The sequence below is a fragment of the Pinus tabuliformis genome, chromosome 5_2, assembly GCF_031772625.1.
Source record: "Pinus tabuliformis cultivar Carrire ecotype Pingquan chromosome 5_2, CPIR1, whole genome shotgun sequence".
Taxonomy (NCBI): domain Eukaryota; kingdom Viridiplantae; phylum Streptophyta; class Pinopsida; order Pinales; family Pinaceae; genus Pinus; species Pinus tabuliformis.
The window spans coordinates 581,971,831-581,978,117 of record NC_142306.1 but is presented as its reverse complement, the minus strand read 5'-3'; positions in this window follow the sequence as shown (position 1 = coordinate 581,978,117).

Sequence of the window (6,287 nt, the reverse complement as noted above, 5' to 3'; positions counted from 1 at the left end):
TTGCATTATGTAACTTGCAGTTTTGGGGACTTTATCATTCTCTTTTGATGGGGTATTAGTGCCCCAACATAGACTATAAAGAGGCTCTAGAATTTCATAGAATGCTTCTTGGTCATGAGAATCTTATCAATAACAATAAAACAACAATTTTTTCAATAGTTAACAAAGTTCTTGAAAATGAACATTAGTGCATGTCTCAAAATGTTTTGGTAATGAATACCTTGATTGAGTAGAAGAAACAAAAACAAATGATGGAAGAAAAATGGCCTAAGCCTAAAAACATAGTTACTAATCGTAGTAAACACTCATACGCAGTTACAAAATACCAATCAAGTCCCCTTTGAATAAGATCAAGGAAAATGACACTATACATCAAACTATGGAAGACATGAATATGAGCAATAAAACTACCCCTTATTAATATTGAATAAAATAAAACCAACTACAAATATATTTTCCTTTACTTTTTATTTTTCATAAATTTTTTTTTTAAATATATATTAGTAAACATTTCAAATCAATTCTCAACTAAGAATGATCTATAAAGTTCATCTTCATGGTAACTCTCTTTATACATTTTTAATATTCAATTTGACTCATACCTTTTTAATAAAAAGAAAACAATAAACTTAATATGTCATTATTGTATTCACAATATTCATTAAATTACTTATATCCAATATCTCATTTTTCATGTTCAATTTAATTCTCACCCCTTTTAATATAATAAACAATAAATTTAATACGTCATCATTGTATTCAAAATATTCATTAAATTATTTATATCTAGTATGGAAAAATACATTGAGTTGAGTTTTCTTCCGACGTAAGAAAACATGTTATGCCTAAGACGTAGAGGCATCTAGTAGGAGTGAAAGCCTACCTTTTAATGGACCACCAATGAGGTCATTCCAGGCAATGTAGTTATCCTTGAATAATAGTAATAGCAGACATACATGAATGTCCTCATGGCTACTTCAAAAGCTGAGTTATAATAGGTTTTCCACTTTGGAAAAAAAGAAAAATGGTACATTGGGCTGAGGCATATTCAAAGCAGATGGTCTTGAGTGTGTGAAACGTTTTTTACTAAACTATCAATATTCTATGATTACAGATCTATTTGGAAAATAAATTTGGTCATATATTTATTAGACCTCGCGTAAGTTTTTGAAGAAGAGCCTTTTTGTCTTACACAACAATGCATGCTCGAAATATGATTCTATTATTTTGAAGAAGTTACAAGGGAAATATGAGGGCAAGCCATATGAGAATGGCATCTGCCTCTCACTTCTCTCTGAATCCAGATATCTACATGTTTTCACTCCATTCATTCCTTGAGATTTCTCCAGCTATACGAACCGATTTTTCTCATTACATATCTGTGAAATATTAACGTACATAGGCTTGATCTTCCACACATACCTTTGAACAATCTCCTTAGCTCTCTTCTTATCCCTATCCATGTTTTTACATTGTCCTCCATCATCAGAATCCTCTGATTTCTTCACAACCAATTTATCCCATCTCTCTTAGCACCCTTAAAATTACCACCAGCAGTACTTCCACCACATTTAATTGACAAAGAATGAACATTAATGTGGAGCGGAGGATTTCTCTACTAAATATTACAAATCAGTTAAATAAGATTACATTGGAGACATGAGTAATAAATTACTACAGTGAGACTAAATTGAACTCAATAGAATTGGACTAAACTACAATAGATTGTGACACTTAGATGGACAATTGTGACATCTAGTAGGTGGCTGGAATTAGATTATCCAACACTCCCCCTTAATTTCAACAACAAAAAAAATTAAACTAAGATGCATGTTGTTCTATGTCTCTGCTAGGCTTACAATTTAAAAAAAAAATGATTTCAAGTAGATTTACTTTTCTTCTTCTCTTCTTCTAAATCTTGTAGCCTCTAAATTGTTTCAACTTTTTCTTTGTGTTGTATACTTCAAACCTCAATTTCTTCATTTGTTGGTGTAGGTCTTCCATTGTTCCAAGTTGTCTAAGAATGTCCTGGACTTCTTCAAAAGATGAGTTGTATGTGGACCGCTACCACATGTCATCTCTTTTACTGTGTTATTCATCATCAATCTACTGCCACATAAGTTTATAACAAAAAATCATTTCTTCAAGACTCCAATACCTAAAAATTTCATTAATGATTTCATCATCAAAGTTTTCTTCAAGGTTCATTGTTGCAAACTCTACACATACCTAATCTAGACATGGTGTTGCAAGCCATGCCTCAAGGAAATTTAACTCTTCTTCATAATCGTCATGTTTACCTGAATATTGGAAATCAATGGTAAGTTTAAAAACATTTGCAAAACTACATTGGTTATATTCCTTTTGCTTTGAAATGGTCACTTTCTCCTATTGAGCTTCCTTCGGTGCCTTTGCTTCTATCTCTATTCTCTTTGTGGGATTCCTTCTTTGCCTCTACATCTATCTCTATCTCTGTATCTGTCTCTGTCTCTTCCACATCTTTACCAACTTGTGTTGCTACAAACAGGTTGTCTTCCACTTGGTTTTTAGACCCAAGTGAGCTTCCTTCAATGAATAACATCATGTCGATATCATGTTTTTGTTCTATCATCTGCACCCATTCATCATTAGTCAACAAGTTTTCATCAATGTTTACATCAACAATAATAATTATTGGATTCACCATAGCATTAACTGCTCCAATGACAACTTCATTGTCATCAACAATCTCTGTTGTTGGATTCACCAAATTGTCATTAGAAAGCTCTTTTGCTAGATTCACCAAATTGTCATCAGCAAGCTTTGTTGTCGGATTCACCAAATTGTTCATTTTCAACTGGATTACTCCCCCTTACACCAAAACTATTTTTCGTTTCCAAATCTTTCAAAAAAAAAAATCTAACATCTCTTGTTGTTGCTTCAATTTTTTTAGCCTCTTGGATTTTCCCATTTGTTGAGCACTAGTTCACCGTGGCTCAACAAAAAAATTGACTTGTAGACATAGCGAGTGCTCTATGGTGGTTTCTTTACTACTTAAATCCACAAAGTAGACGGGTGTGCGAGGTTCTCTACAAAGGCAAGACTTTCACAAATCCCTTTTTAAATGTTACAAAGCTCGCAAATAATTTCTGGTTTCAACAATACCCTTTTGGATATTTTTTTAATAGACCCTATTGACTTTAACATAAATCTCTTCCAAAAAAACCTATAAAAGAGGATCTTCTTTTAAAAAATTCTACCCTCAAAACCCATTTTTTTAAACAAGGCTCTTAAAACATTACATGAGCCCAAAGCCCCTTTTTTTTAAATAAGCCCTGTTTACAAAACATCCTCCTTTAAAAGAAAATCTTACGTACAAAATATGTCATAAGGACATAAGGCTCATATGCAAAACACACATTCTTGAATATCTTATTTTAAAATATATTATAAAGGAACTTTTATAATATCATGGGCAAAGAGACTTTGAAGTAAAACCAATCTTTGACTTTCATGTGATGGAAACAAATGTTGAACAAAAATAGAACCTTTGACTTTTCATGAACGACTTTCCTTTCTTCTATTGAAGACTTCAATGGACTTCGTGGAGCCCTTGATTAAACCAAAATAAAATCTTTATAAAAATTCTCCTTTTTGAATTTAGTTTCTTTGTTTGTGCAGTTCTCAACACAAGTTCTGTGCGCAATTTTGTGCACTCTTTCAACTCAAGGGGTGCGTCAATTCTAAGTTTTCGATACTTTTTCACACTTTTTTTCGCTGGGGTGTGAAAGTGACAAACTGGGCACTCTCCATAGGGGTGAAACTGATGCACTTCTCTTTTTTCACAGGTGTGAAATTCAAGTTGTTGACGCACTTTCTCTATCAAGCTCGTCGGTCTCTCATGGCCCTTGCTTTTCATTCTAAGCCAAAAAAATAAAAAATTGAAACGTTGTTCTCTCTGGACTCTTATGCAACCTCGGGCTCTGATACCATGACAAAGAATGAAAACAAAACATGGAGCAGAGATTTCTCTTCTCAATATTATGAATCGGTTAAATAAAATTACATTGGAGAGATCAGTGATAAATGACTACAATGATACTGAACTGAACTCAACAAAACTCCACTAAACTAAAACAAACTATGAGACTTGGATAGATAATTGTGACACCTAAAAAATGGTTGGAATTAGATTCTCCAACATTAATTCCAGAGTAAATAATATATTATGCTTAGGCGCAGGGGATTCCATACCAACGTCAGTGCCACATTCAACACAAGAAGACTGCAAATTCATAACAACTTTAGCTAGCTTTCTAAATACAAACAAAGGTTTCTTCAACTTGGTAGCACGTTTGAGCAAGTTGGGGAAGTTGGAATTGATTCCTAATGGGACGTTACTAGAAGAGTGCAGAGAGGCATGACTATTCTTAATATCAACATCATATTCAGGAGGTGTAGGTATTAGTTGAAGGGGAAGTAGTTGGCCTTGGTAAAAACAAGTTATCTGTAGGAGAAAGGAAGTGATATGGATTTGGGGAATTGGCACTATAGATAGAGAAGTTGAATTAAAATTCATATTTTCTATCCTCGTCTTAGCTTGAGCCTGAGTTTTAGATTGGAGAGGTGCTGAGTTTTAGATTGGAGAGGTGTCTATTATTAGGGACACGGGCATGAAATATCTTTGTTAAAATATTTAGCATTGTTTACTTCAAGAGGGGTGTATTCATAACGGTCTACCTGAATATCTTCTGAATAAGATTCTTCTAAGATTTCCGGATGGCATTTTCACATACTCATACAATATATCTCCATTGGATTTGGATTGAATCCTTGAAAAGTTGTGAATAGTGATAATACTCTAGTAAAATCGCTCTAAATTTTCTTTTTTTCAAAGGAAAAAAACATTGGATTTGTATTAATCAAAAATTCCAGTTCATATAGCCAAATATAAACTTTGTTCATATACATTTGCATGTTCATATGCATCTATTTTTCAAAATATATCCAAGAAAAGCTCAAAAAAAAAAAACCATATTTTCATCACAATGCAAAAACATAAAATTAGTAATCCAAACACCTTCATAGGAAAATAGTAAGGACACTTGAAAAACTTCCAAGTATTATGGAATGAAGAGCATAACCTCATCCGTAGTAATATATATTCTATGTACCTGTATCTCATAACCCCTTCATCACCGTCTAATCCCTCTTTAGAGAGAGTTCCCACCACCATATTAGCTTCACGATATATATGTTGAAGAGACATACCCGAGAGCGAGTCCATGAGCAGTTTAATGTGCTCCATCCAACCAGATAAGAGAGGTGGAGCATGGTCAGTATGTCCCAATATACCCTCAATACGTGACCTTGAGTCACCATAAATATGTAGATTATTTACTTTTAGCAAACCATAACAAACCCCAAAGTGCCAAAGTATTTGCTCTCAAATTGTTTCCTGGACCGCCATTCCAGGAGAGTTGTAAATGAGATATGTTACACACTGTAATCTAGGCACCACAACTGCAAAGGAATCTCTTTGTATTCCCTCACCCCCTCAAATAGAGATGCATTATTCGATAGTAAGGACATGTCTGTCTATTATGTTATATAGTGGTTATAACCATGACCATATCAATCTAGTGGATGGGCAAAGAATGAAAATATGTAGCATGATTCCAAATCTTTCATGTAGAAGGTATATCACCCAGGACCACTATGCCCTTGCCTGCGTAGATTGTCCCATATCAGGATTTTGTTTTTCCACACTAGCTAGACGAACAAAATAATCTTGAGAGGGACACGCCATTTCCATAACTTCCAGAACCAAGATGGTGTAGTAAAATTATAAGTATGGCACATGTTAAATCGATATGAATCTGCCACCACCACCGAGGATCTATGCAAGTGTTCGTTCCAGGTAAGATGGTCACCTTGTTTAGAATGACAAAGGCCCACCATTCGAAGGTTCTTGATAAATACATTCTAGTCCTTGGCACATTGATTGAACTTACAGACTGCGTGAGTATGTCATTATGCATTAATGGGTAATTTTCAAGCTTGCATCAATTATATATTAGGGAAACGTGCAGATTGCAATGGAATGTGTTCAATGTTTCTCTTTTATTTAGGTGCAGCGTGCATATTGCATAGGGATTGTTGTGAGGTTTTGGGTTTCTAAACAATATTGAGCGCTGGTTCGTTTGAAACTCCAAGGTGCTATCACAACTTTAAAAAATAAAAACAAGATACATATGGTTAGAAAAACATTGTTAGCATGTGATAAAAAAATTGTGTAGGTGTCTATG